At 45.0% G+C, this 14,073-nt stretch overlaps 1 protein-coding gene across 1 annotated transcript in view; it reads left to right on the forward strand.

Moving 5' to 3' along the window:
* LOC109873297 (kin of IRRE-like protein 3) overlaps positions 1-14,073 on the forward strand; it is a 270,176-nt gene that overhangs the window by 196,407 nt on the left and 59,696 nt on the right. The gene's annotated exons all lie outside the window — the stretch shown is intronic.

Consider the following 14,073-nt stretch of genomic DNA (forward strand, 5'->3'; position numbering starts at 1 on the left):
AGATTAACAATGTCACAGTCTTAGCCAATGAAAGTCAATGCTAGTGTTTGCCATTTTATTCTTGCTGTGTGTGTTGCCACTATGTGTGCTTCTCTTTTTTTTATTTCTGGAGCTCGCCCTGCCACTAATCAAAATGCCATCATAAGAGATTTCTTCGGAATAGTGAAAAATGGGCCCCCTCTGTACAAAATTCAATTGTCAGATGATATTATTTCATCACAAAAATCATTTGCCATAAGTTATGGATTTCAAACAAAGGCCTTTCACATCCCTCATGGCTCCTTCAAAGCTATTTAGTATGACTAATAAAGCAGAAAATACTATTCAAGGATCCATTACTCTTGACAGCTCCATTCTTCCTAGTGCATTCTTTATATTTTTTGTGTGTCATCCAAAAGGAATCCTTTCCCCAAGCCTGGGCACGGGGAGAGACAGAAACGAGAGCGCTAACCGATTAGCCATTTCTGTGTGCACTGTCAGAGAGGAGCTAATCGTTTTGTCAAGCAAAACAATGGCGCCGTTTTTTCCTCTCCTTACGCAAGTCAACTGCTGTATGAAAACAAATGTTTGATTCTGCCCTAGCTCTTTCTATCTGGGTAGCCTTGAGTAGCCTGAAATAAAATAAATATATAGAGTAGAGGGCAGATGCAGCAACACTGGAGCTATAGTTGCTGTATGTCCTTGAATCAATTTGGGTAATAAGGTGAATCTGATACCGATCGTAAGTGGAGCACGTTTGATGGGAATGAACTGCACCAGCGCAGAGTTGAGGACTCCCCCCCCCCCCCATACACCAACAGTGGTTGAACAATACACGCTCTATTGGAATGCCAAAGCTGTTGGAATTAATTCTCCTCAGGATGCAAAAGTGAGAGCCAATCCCCCCCGCCATAACAGATCGAGAAGAGCTTGAGCGATGGGTCTGCCTTTAGCACTTAGCATTAGCCCGACTGATTTCCCCCCTATATGCGTCTCCCGTTCCACTTTGCATCACATACAGTAGCAAAGGGAGGGGTGGATTGTTGAAGGGGGGAGTGGAAAGCCAGCAATAAGCCACAGGCACCCCACCTCAGCAGGTCAGAGTGAGGGGGTGGGAACAGGTGTTGGATGAATAAGTGATAACAGAGCACGGTGAGGTGGATAGGCCATGATGATCCTGGAGGTCCTCAGGGAACCACAGACTGCCACCAGGGGCGCCATACTGTCACAGTAGCCAGTTAATATTGATGAGAGGCAGCTGTCGGTTTGGGTGGTGATGGCAGGTGGTGTGAGACGCACACACACAGACACATGCCCCAGAATGCATTGGGCAGAAGGCAGACAAACATTGTGGAGGTGGGTTAGCACGGGGTCCATCAAGTTGGCGAAACCAATCATGTCAGGCAATCTCTCACTGCTCACAGGGGTGTTCTAATGGAGCATTATCATATTTCTCTTAGCTCTGTCCATTTGAATGTGTTCCTGACCACCTGGATATCTGTGATGATGATCTATGCAGTAGAAATGAGCATACAGGGTTATTTTATAAGCAGGTAGTTAGTTACCTATTCTAATTGATTTCTAATTACACTTCTGCTTCTTTGAGAATTATTGACACAATCATCACTATGTACAATTTGGCTCCCAATAAGTTACCAATTGAGTGGAAGTATTTGAGTTATGTACCAAAAAGTATCCATTGTTACCACATAGTTTAAGCAGCTAACAACTCGAACACACCTACAGCGTCATTGCGCAAAATGGTATGAAGCATAATCTGGATATGTGTGCAACAAAAGTTCAACATTCATCTTCTGTTACCATTTCTGACAAGCCATCTACAATTTGATGCATAAATCCAATGTGTGCGCAACTTTTACTGGGGATGCGGGGGACATGAACCCCCCCACATTCTAAAATAAACATGTTGACCCCCCAGTTGTATCATTGTATCACTTTCTCCAAGGTGGCATAGCAGTTCAGACGTCTTTTGTCCTCGTCTTGTCGTGTCCTGTATATATATATATTTACAACTTTTTCACATACATTTTATTTTTATTTTCCATCAACTCATCTTCAAAACACTCTCCTGCAACCCGCCTCACCAATGTATATTTATAAAAAGTATTATTTACCTCAGATCTGTAATCCTCCAAGAAGCTAGCCAGAAACTCCAAGAAGCTAGCCTGAAACTAGCCAGAAGCTAATCCAGAAGCTAGTTCAGAAGCTAGTTGGCTCCTTTACTGGCAAGTCGTTGGTGTTCAGCTAACCACGGTTTGTGGTCATCGGCTATCCTTTGGCTCGAAAGTCTATCGCCAGTTCTGTACGGCGCAGCGCGGCTCGGAGCGGAGCATACCGGACCAATTTTTCTCTCCATGTCCCTGGATTTCGACTGCTCTCTGGACATTCATGCCCGGATCTCACAGCTAGCTAGCTGCTATCCGTGTGACTATCGGCCTTCGTCGATTCCGGAGCAAACATCAATTGTTCCGGAGCTAGCAAGCTCCGTCAATCACTCCTGAGTTCCATCAATCGCACCTGGGCTGCAGTCGCCTATCCGGACCCGTTTTGCTGCCTTCGCGGAGCCCCACCGGGCCTTCACAACTGGACTGCCGACGTTATCTACCCGAAGGAGTTATTCGGCTGGCTCCTCCGTCGCGACGTTACCTGAACGCCCATCTGCGGCCTGCTAACCGTTAGCTGTCTTACCGGCTGCTATCTGAATAGACAATCGGACAATTTTTTTATTTATTTATTATTATTATTTTTTATTATGTTTTCTTCTTGGGCCTCTATAACTATATCTATTGTTTTTATTTTTGTTGTTGTTGTGTGATTTGGATTGATCCCCTCTACCACACGGAACCCCACTAATCTACTGACGGAGCGCAGGAGGTGGCTAACAACAGACCTCCATCCTATGCTAGCTTGCTACCGATGCCCTGGCTAGCTGTCTAAATCACCAACCAACCTCTCCACTCACCGGACCCTTTTGATCACTCGACTAAGCATGCCTCTCCTTAATGTCAATATGTCTTGTCCATTTCTGTTCTGGTTAGTGTTTATTGGCTTATTTCACTGTAGAGCCTCTAGTCCTGCTCACTATACCTTATCCAACCTATTAGTTCCACCACCCACACATGCAATGACATCTCCTGGTTTCAACGATGTTTCTAGAGACAATATCTCTCTCTTCATCACTCAATACTTAGGTTTACCTCCACTGTATTCACATCCTACCATACATTTGTCTGTACATTATACCTTGATGCTATTTTATCGCCCCCAGAAACCTCCTTTTACTCAATGTTCCAGACGTTCTAGACGACCAATTCTCATAGCTTTTAGCCGTACCCTTATTCTACTCCTCCTATGTTCCTCTGGCGATGTAGAGGTGAATCCAGGCCCTGCAGTGCCTAGCTCCACTCCTATTCCCCAGGCGCTCTCTTTTGACGACTTCTGTAACCGTAATAGCCTTGGTTTCATGCATGTTAACATTAGAAGCCTCCTCCCTAAGTTTGTTCTATTCACTGCTTTAGCACACTCTGCCAACCCGGATGTTCTAGCTGTGTCTGAATCCTGGCTTAGGAAGACCACCAAAAACTCAGACATTTTAATTCCAAACTACAACATTTTCAGACAAGATAGAACTGCCAAAGGGGGCGGTGTTGAAATCTACTGCAAAGATAGCCTGCAGAGTTCTGTCCTACTATCCAGGTCTGTACCCAAACAATTTGAACTTCTACTTTTAAAAATCCACCTCTCTAAAAACAAGTCTCTCACCGTTGCCGCCTGCTATAGACCACCCTCTGCCCCCAGCTGTGCTCTGGACACCATATGTGAACTGATTGCCCCCCATCTATCTTCAGAGTTCGTGCTGCTAGGCGACCTAAACTGGAACATGCTTAACACCCCAGCCATCCTACAATCTAAACTTGATGCCCTCAATCTCACACAAATTATCAATGAACCTACCAGGTACCTCCCCAAAACCTTAAACACGGGCACCCTCATAGATATCATCCTAACCAACTTCCCCTCTAAATACACCTCTGCTGTCTTCAACCAAGATCTCAGCGATCACTGCCTCATTGCCTGCATCCGTAATGGGTCAGCGGTCAAACGACCTCCACTCATCACTGTAAAACGCTCCCTGAAACACTTCTGCGAGCAGGCCTTTCTAATCGACCTGGCCGGGGTATCCTGGAAGGATATTTTTTTAAAATGCCTTCCTAACCATCTTAAATAAACATGCCCCATTTAAGAAATTTAGAACCAGGAACAGATATAGCCCTTGGTTCTCCCCAGACCTGACTGCCCTTAACCAACACAAAAACATCCTATGGCGTTCTGCATTAGCATCGAACAGCCCCCGTGATATGCAGCTGTTCAGGGAAGCTAGAAATCATTATACACAGGCAGTTATAAAAGCCAAGGCTAGCTTTTTCAAGCAGAAATTTGCTTCCTGCAACACTAACTCAAAAAAGTTCTGGGACACTGTAAAGTCCATGGAGAATAAGAACACCTCCTCCCAGCTGCCCACTGCACTGAAGATAGGAAACACTGTCACCACTGATAAATCCACCATAATTGAGAATTTCAATAAGCATTTTTCTACGGCTGGCCATGCTTTCCACCTGGCTACTCCTACCCCGGACAACAGCACTGCACCCCCAACAGCAACTCGCCCAAGCCTTCCCCATTTCTCCTTCTCCCAAATCCATTCAGCTGATGTTCTGAAAGAGCTGCAAAATCTGGACCCCTACAAATCAGCCGGGCTAGACAATCTGGACCCTTTCTTTCTAAAATTATCTGCCGAAATTGTTGCCACCCCTATTACTAGCCTGTTCAACCTCTCTTTCGTGTCGTCTGAGATTCCCAAAGATTGGAAAGCAGCTGCGGTCATCCCCCTCTTCAAAGGGGGGAACACTCTTGACCCAAACTGCTACAGACCTATATCTATCCTACCGTGCCTTTCTAAGGTCTTCGAAAGCCAAGTCAACAAACAGATTACCGACCATTTCGAATCTCACCATACCTTCTCTGCTATGCAATCCGGTTTCAGAGCTGGTCATGGGTGCACCTCAGCCACGCTCAAGGTCCTAAACGATATCTTAACCGCCATCGATAAGAAACATTACTGTGCAGCCGTATTCATTGATCTGGCCAAGGCTTTCGACTCTGTCAATCACCATATCCTCATCGGCAGACTCGACAGCCTTGGTTTCTCAAATGATTGCCTCGCCTGGTTCACCAACTACTTCTCTGATAGAGTTCAGTGTGTCAAATCGGAGGGTCTGCTGTCCGGACCTCTGGCAGTCTCTATGGGGGTGCCACAGGGTTCAATTCTTGGACCGACTCTCTTCTCTGTATACATCAATGAGGTCGCTCTTGCTGCTGGTGAGTCCCTGATCCACCTCTACGCAGACGACACCATTCTGTATACTTCCGGCCCTTCTTTGGACACTGTGTTAACAACCCTCCAGGCAAGCTTCAATGCCATACAACTCTCCTTCCGTGGCCTCCAATTGCTCTTAAATACAAGTAAAACTAAATGCATGCTCTTCAACCGATCGCTACCTGCACCTACCCGCCTGTCCAACATCACTACTCTGGACGGCTCTGACTTAGAATACGTGGACAACTACAAATACTTAGGTGTCTGGTTAGACTGTAAACTCTCCTTCCAGACCCATATCAAACATCTCCAATCCAAAGTTAAATCTAGAATTGGCTTCCTATTTCGCAACAAAGCATCCTTCACTAATGCTGCCAAACATACCCTTGTAAAACTGACCATCCTACCAATCCTCGACTTTGGCGATGTCATTTACAAAATAGCCTCCAATACCCTACTCAACAAATTGGATGCAGTCTATCACAGTGCAATCCGTTTTATCACCAAAGCCCCATATACTACCCACCATTGCGACCTGTACGCTCTCGTTGGCTGGCCCTCGCTTCATACTCGTCGCCAAACCCACTGGCTCCATGTCATCTACAAGACCCTGCTAGGTAAAGTCCCCCCTTATCTCAGCTCGCTGGTCACCATAGCATCTCCCACCTGTAGCACACGCTCCAGCAGGTATATCTCTCTAGTCACCCCCAAAACCAATTCTTTCTTTGGCCGCCTCTCCTTCCAGTTCTCTGCTGCCAATGACTGGAACGAACTACAAAAATCTCTGAAACTGGAAACACTTATCTCCCTCACTAGCTTTAAGCACCAACTGTCAGAGCAGCTCACAGATTACTGCACCTGTACATAGCCCACCTATAATTTAGCCCAAACAACTACCTCTTTCCCAACTGTATTTAATTTTAATTTATTTATTTATTTTGCTCCTTTGCACCCCATTATTTTTTATTTCTACTTTGCACATTCTTCCATTGCAAAACTACCATTCCAGTATTTTACTTGCTATATTGTATTTACTTTGCCATCATGGCCTTTTTTGCCTTTACCTCCCTTCTCACCTCATTTGCTCACATTGTATATAGACTTGTTTATACTGCATTATTGACTGTATGTTTGTTTTTACTCCATGTGTAACTCTGTGTCGTTTTATCTGTCGAACTGCTTTGCTTTATCTTGGCCAGGTCGCAATTGTAAATGAGAACTTGTTCTCAACTTGCCTACCTGGTTAAATAAAGGTAAAATAAAAAAAAATAAAAAATTGCACTGTGATACGAAAAAAGCAGCATCGCTGTGCTTTAGGACCACGCGAATGCCTCCGACCACGCGATGTCAGCCGGCTGATTTTAGGCTGTGTGAAGGCAAAGCTTCTGACCAGCACAGCGCTGCTGTCTGTGTGTTGTGCATGTTCTCAGAGTTGTAAAGCAAGCAGAGCAGAAACTGGCTGCTCTTTATTTGACTGATGTAGCTGGCAAACGTATCTGCTGTTTGACTTGTGTTCCCAGTGCTGAGTTAGTAGTGTAACTGACATGTAATGTTAGCTAATGTTTCATCCGCTCTCGAATGAAGTTCTGTCTGTAGAGAATTAACTAGTTAGCTAGCTAGTACCTACCACAGCCAGTTCAGCTAGCCTTAAGCTATCTGTCAGATAGTAGTTTCTAACAGCTGGTGTGTGTACGGAAATGTTTTGTAGCCTTTTTGTCCCATTTCAACAGAAGTAAATTAAATTGGCTAGTTTTCGCCAGTTAGCGCTAGCCAAAAGTTGGCTAACGTTAGCTAGCTAACTCCATGTCTAACTCCATGTCACAATCGTCGTAAGAAGCAGACCAAAGCGCAGCGTGTTGTGAATGCATGATTTAATGAAAGACGGAAAAAACACGAAGTACACTAAAACAAACAAACAAACTAACCAGACGAACGTGACCGCTATAGAAACAGAGTGCTAACATGCAACATCACATAGACAATAACCTACGAACCCAAACTGGAAAATGGCAACCTAAATAGGAATCCCAATCAGAGACAAAGATAAACAGCTGCCTCTGATTGGGAACCAATCCAGGTCACCATTAACCTACAATATGTCTAGACTAGACACAAACACCTAGACATACAAAAAACCCTACATGAGACAAAACACACATACCACCCTCGTCACACCCTGACCTAACCAAAATATATAAAGAAAACAAAGAATACTCAGGTCAGGGCGTGACAGTACCCCCCCACAAAGGTGCGGACTCCGGCCGCAAAAACCTAATCTAAAGGGGAGGGTCCGGATGGGCCTCTTTCATGGCGGCGGCTCGGGTGCGGGACATGGACCCCGCTCTACCTCAGGCGCCGACAGAGATGGCCCACTCACTTCGCGTTCCTAGGAAACTATGCAGTTTTTGTTTTTTTACATGTTATTTCTTACATTGGTACCCCGGGTCATCTTAGGTTTCATTACATGCAGTCGAGAAGAACTACTGAATATAAGAGCAGCGTCAACTCACCATCAGTACGACCAAGAATATGACTTTCCCGGAGCGGATCCTGTGTTCTGCCTTCCATCCAGGACAACGGAATGGATCCCAGCCTGCGACACAAAACAACGACGTCGTAAAAGAGGCAAACGAAGCGGTCTTCTGGTCAGGCTCCGGAGACGGGCACATCGCGTGCCACTCCCTAGCATACTACTCGCCAATGTCCAGTCTCTTGACAACAAGGTTGATGAAATCCGAGCAAGGGTAGCATTCCAGAGGGACATCAGGGACTGTAAACATTCTTTGCTTCACGGAAACATGGCTCACTCGAGAGACGGTATCGGAGTCGGTGCAGCCAGCTGGTTTCTCCACGCATCGCGCCGACAGAAACAAAAACATTTCTGGTAAGAAGAGGGACGGGGGCGTATGCTTTATGGTTAACGAGACATGGTGTGGTCACAACAACATGCAGGAACTCAAGTCCTTCTGTTCACCTGATTTAGAATTCCTGACAATCAAATGTCGACCGCATTATCTACCAAGGGAATTCTCTTCGATTATAATCACAGCCGTATATATTCCCCCCCAAGCAGACACATCGATGGCTCTGAACAAACTTTATTTGACTCTTTGCAAACTGGAATCCACACATCCTGAGGCTGCATTCATTGTAGCTGGGGATTTTAACAAGGCTAATCTGAAAACAAGACTCCCTAAATTGTATCAGGATATCAATTGCGCAACCAGGGCTGGTAAAACCTTGGATCATTGCTATTCTAACTTCCGCGATGCATATAAGGCCCTCCCCCGCCCTCCTTTCGGAAAAGCTGACCACGACTCCATTTTGTTGCTCCCTCCCTACAGACAGAAGCTTAAACAAGAAGCTCCCGCGCTGAGGTCTGTTCAACGCTGGTCCGACCAATCTGATTCCACGCTCCAGGACTGCTTCCATCACGTGGACTGGGATATGTTTCGTATTGCGTCAAACAACAACATTGACGAATACGCTGATTCGGTGAGCGAGTTCATTAGAACGTGCGTTGAAGATGTCGTTCCCAAAGCAACGATTAAAACATTCCCAAACCAGAAACCGTGGATTGATGGCAGCATTCGTGTGAAACTGAAAGCGCGAACCACTGCTTTGAATCAGGGCAAGGTGACCGGAAACATGACCGAATATAAACAGTGTAACTATTCCCTCCACAAGGCAATCAAACAAGCTAAGCGTCAGTATAGAGACAAAGTAGAATCGCAATTCAACGGCTCAGACACAAGAAGTATGTGGCAGGGTCTACAGTCAATCACGGATTACAAAAAGAAAACCAGCTCAGTCACGGACCAGGATGCCTTGCTCCCAGGCAGACTAAATAACTTTTTTGCCCGCTTTGAGGACAATACAGTGCCATTGACACGGCCCGCAACCAAAACATGCGGACTCTCCTTCACTGCAGCCGACGTGAGTAAAACATTTAAACGTGTTAACCCTCGCAAGGCTGCAGGCCCAGACGGCATCCCCAGCCGCGCCCTCAGAGCATGCGCAGACCAGCTGGCTGGTGTGTTTACGGACATATTCAATCAATCCCTATCCCAGTCTGCTGTTCCCACATGCTTCAAGAGGGCCACCATTGTTCCTGTTCCCAAGAAAGCTAAGGTAACTGAGCTAAACGACTACCGCCCCGTAGCACTCACTTCCGTCATCATGAAGTGCTTTGAGAGACTAGTCAAGGGCCATATCACCTCCACCCTACCTGACACCCTAGACCCACTCCAATTTGCTTACCGCCCAAATAGGTCCACAGACGATGCAATCTCAACCACACTGCGCACTGCCCTAACCCATCTGGACAAGAGGAATACCTATGTGAGAATGCTGTTCATCGACTACAGCTCAGCATTTAACACCATAGTACCATCCAAACTCGTCATCAAGCTCGAGACCCTGGGTCTCGACCCCACCCTGTGCAACTGGGTACTGGACTTCCTGACGGGCCGCCCCCAGGTGGTGAGGGTAGGTAAAAACATCTCCACCCCGCTGATCCTCAACACTGGTGCGTTCTGAGCCCTCTCCTGTACTCCCTGTTCACCCACGACTGCGTGGCCACGCACGCCTCCAACTCAATCATCAAGTTTGCGGACGACACAACAGTGGTAGGCTTGATTACCAACAACGACGAGACGGCCTACAGGGAGGAGGTGAGGGCCCTCGGAGTGTGGTATCAGGAACATAACATCACACTCAACGTCAACAAAACAAAGGAGATGATTGTGTACTTCAGGAAACAGCAGAGGGAACACCCCCATATCCGCATCGATGGAACAGTAGTGGAGAGGGTAGTAAGTTTTAAGTTCCTCGGCGTACACATCACAGACTAACTGAATTGGTCCACCCACACAGACAGCATCGTGAAGAAGGCGCAGCAGCGCCTCTTCAACCTCAGGAGGCTGAAGAAATTTGGCTTGTCACCAAAAGCACTCACAAACTTCTACAGATGCACAATCGAGAGCATCCTGTCGGTCTGTATCACCACCTGGTACGGTAACTGCTCCGCCCACAACCGTAAGGCTCTCCAGAGGGTAGTGAGGTCTGCACAACGCATCACTGGGGGCAAACTACCTGCCCTCCAGGACACCTACACAACCCGATGTCACAGGAAGGCTATAAAGATCATCAAGAACAACAACCACCCGAGCCCGCTATGATCCAGAAGGCGAGGTCAGTACAGGTGCATCAAAGCTGGGACCGAGAGACTGAAAAACAGCTTCTATCTCAAGGCCATCAGACTGTTAAACAGCCACCACTAACATTGAGTGGCTGCTGCCAACACACTGACTCAACTCCAGCCACTTTAATAATGGGAATTGATGGGAATTGATGTAAAATATATCACTAGCCACTTTAAACAATGCTACTTAATATAATGTTTACATACCCTACATTATTCATCTCATATGTATACGTATATACTGTACTCTATATCATCTACTGCATCTTTATGTAATACATGTATCACTAGCCACTTTAACTATGCCACTTTGTTTACATACTCATCTCATATGTATATACTGTACTCGATACCATCTACTGCAAAATTGGATTTGATTTGATTTCCTTGTTTGGGCAGCGTTCGGCGATCGACATCACCGGCTTTCTAGCCATCTCCGCTCCATTTCTCATATGTCAATTTGTTTTGTCTTGTTCCGTATACACACCTGGTTTTCATTCCCCAATCAATCTACATGTATTTAGTCCTCTGTTACCCATCATGTTTTTGTGTGTGATTATTTTTGTATTAAAATGCGCCTGTTTAATATACTCCACTCTCCTGCACTTGACTTCGCCTCCCATATACATGCCTAACAGTATGTATGTAAGTACTTTGATGTAAATTTCTACAGTACAGTAAGCTTTCTGTACCCAAGGGTGATACTGTGCATTTAAAATAAGGTAAATTTTTTAAAAATTGCTTGTTATTTTTGAGAAGTGATTGCATATAGTGGATAAGAGCAGTGCAGGAATAATGGGGAAGGGGAAAATAATAGCCAGATGCAGATTGGCTATGTCCACCAGGCCCCTGGGCACCTCACAAAGACACACACATAACTAGGATCACACCCAAACACACACAGACATAGAGGGTCACACACACACAGGGGCAAACACACACACACACTCTCGATCTCTCACACAGCCACACACACACACACACACACACACACACACACACACACACACACACACACACACACACACACACACACACACACACACACACTCTCTTTCTTCACAGCAAAGACACACTCACTCTGCCATCTAAAGTAAGAAGAGTGCTTCATCAAGCTGAAAGAAGCATCTCGGTCTCCCCCAGGAGTCTGCTAGCCTTCACTAAAAAAGCCCCATACATTTATATTCACCAGAGGTATCTATCTCTTTATTACAATGTCCCCATTAGCAACTTCATAGGTTGTTTTGACTGAAGGCTCCACTGGAAGAGAACATGATAGGTGAGCTAAATTGGGATAAGTTGTGTGACTGTGAGCCCATTTTTGGCATTACATTCATCACTTCATTGTCAATAGGTATGTTTCCATCTAATTTGAGACAGATTTTCATGAGAGTATTCTAAAATATCCATAAACAATATGCAAGTGTTTCCACCAGATATGTGTTTCCTAGAAACACATGTTTTTGCAGATAAAAGGTTGTGCGTAGTGCACATACAGTGGGGAGAACAAGTATTTGATACACTGCCGATTTTGCAGGTTTTCCTACTTACAAAGCATGTAGAGGTCTGTAATTTGTATCATAGGTACACTTCAACTGTGAGCCAAGCTTCCACAAGCTTCCCACAATAAGTTGGGTGAATTTTGGCCCATTCCTCCTGACAGAGCTTGTGTAACTGAGTCAACAAGGCCTCCTTGCTCGCACACGCTTTTTCAGTTCTGCCCACAAATTTTCAATAGGTTGAGGTCAGGGCTTTGTGATGGCCACTCCAATACCTTGACTTTGTTGTTCTTAAAGCCATTTTACCACAACTTTGGAATTATGTTTGGCGTCATTGTCCATTTGGAAGACCCACTTGCGACCATTCTTCAACTTCCTGACTGATGTCTTGAGATGTTGCTTCAATATATCCACATGATGCTGCCACCCCCGTGCTTCACGGTTGGGATGGTGTTCTTCGACTTAAAAGCCTCCCCCTTTTTCCTCCAAACATAACGATGGTCATTATGGCCAAACAGTTCTATTTTTGTTTCATCAGACCAGAGGACATTTCTACAAAAAGTATGATCTTTGTTCCCATGTGCAGTTGCAAACCGTAGTCTGGCATTTTTTATGGCGGTTATGGAGCAATGGCTTCTTCCTTGCTGAGCGGCCTTTCAGGTTATGTCGATATAGGACTCGTTTTACTGTGGATATAGATAATTTTGCACCTGTTTCCTCCAGCATCTTCACAGGGTCCTTTGCTGTTGTTCTGGGATTGATTTGCACTTTTCACACAAGTACATTAATCTCTAGGAGACAGAACACTTCTCCTTCCTGAGCGGTATGACGGCTGCGTGGTCCCATGGTGTTTATACTTGCGTGCTATTGTTTGTACAGATGAACATGGTACCTTCAGGCGTTTGGAAATTGCTCCCACGGATGAACCAGACTTGTGGAGGTCTACAATTAGCTGATTTCTTTTGATTTCCCCATGATGTCAAGCAAAGAAACACTGCGTTTGAAGATATGCCTTGAAATAAATCTACAGATACACCTCTAATTGACTCAAATTATGTCAATTAGCCTATCAGAAGCTTCTGAAGCCATGACATAATTTTCTGGAATTTCCCAAGCTGTTAATTAACCTGCACAGTCAACTTAGTGTATGTAAACTTCTGACGCACTGGAATGTGATACAGTGAATTATAACTGAAATAATCTATCTGTAAACAATTGTTGGAGAAATGACTTGTGTCATGCACAAAGTAGATGTCCTAACCGACTTGCCAAAACTGTAGTTTGTTATTAACAAGACATTTGTGGAGTGGTTGAAAAATGAGTTTTAATGACTCCAACCTAATTGTATGTAAACTTCCGACTTCGACTGTACATTATGCAATTATTGCGGATATGACCAATATTTTATTTATTTATCAAACGGCAGCCAAGCATCGATCATGGTTAAAAATAATATGCCCCAATTAGAGGCAACGATTACCAGCTGCCTCTAATTGGGAACCATTCAAAATCAACAACATAGAAAACCAATGACTAGAACACCCCCTTAGTCACGCTATGACCTAAACACCATAGAGAATCAAGGGCTCTCTATGGTCAGGGCGTGACAGTGCCCCCCCCCCCCATTTATAACGTTGTACCGCCTATTAATGTTTCCATCAGCCCGGTCATGGCTCTTTTCATGCGTCAGGTAATTAATCTGCATGAAATGGTTGGATGGAAATATGGTTAGTGATGTTATAGCTTTCATGACAAATGAACAAAGTAATTGTGCGTCATTGACTGAAAAATAAATGTGGCTCTAATGCTTGCCACCCTTCCCACCATTGGAACCATTGGAATGACTGCCCTTGGATTGAATATTGTAGTCTGCATTTTATTCTAAGCATTTATGAATCTGCATCTGGTCCCATACAAAAAAGACCCCTCCAGGATATTATTTATAAAGACACGAAGACCCCTCTCCCAGTTATTCTCATTATACAGATCCCCAC

Source organism: Oncorhynchus kisutch, linkage group LG28, assembly GCF_002021735.2.
Source record: "Oncorhynchus kisutch isolate 150728-3 linkage group LG28, Okis_V2, whole genome shotgun sequence".
Lineage (NCBI taxonomy): Eukaryota > Metazoa > Chordata > Actinopteri > Salmoniformes > Salmonidae > Oncorhynchus > Oncorhynchus kisutch.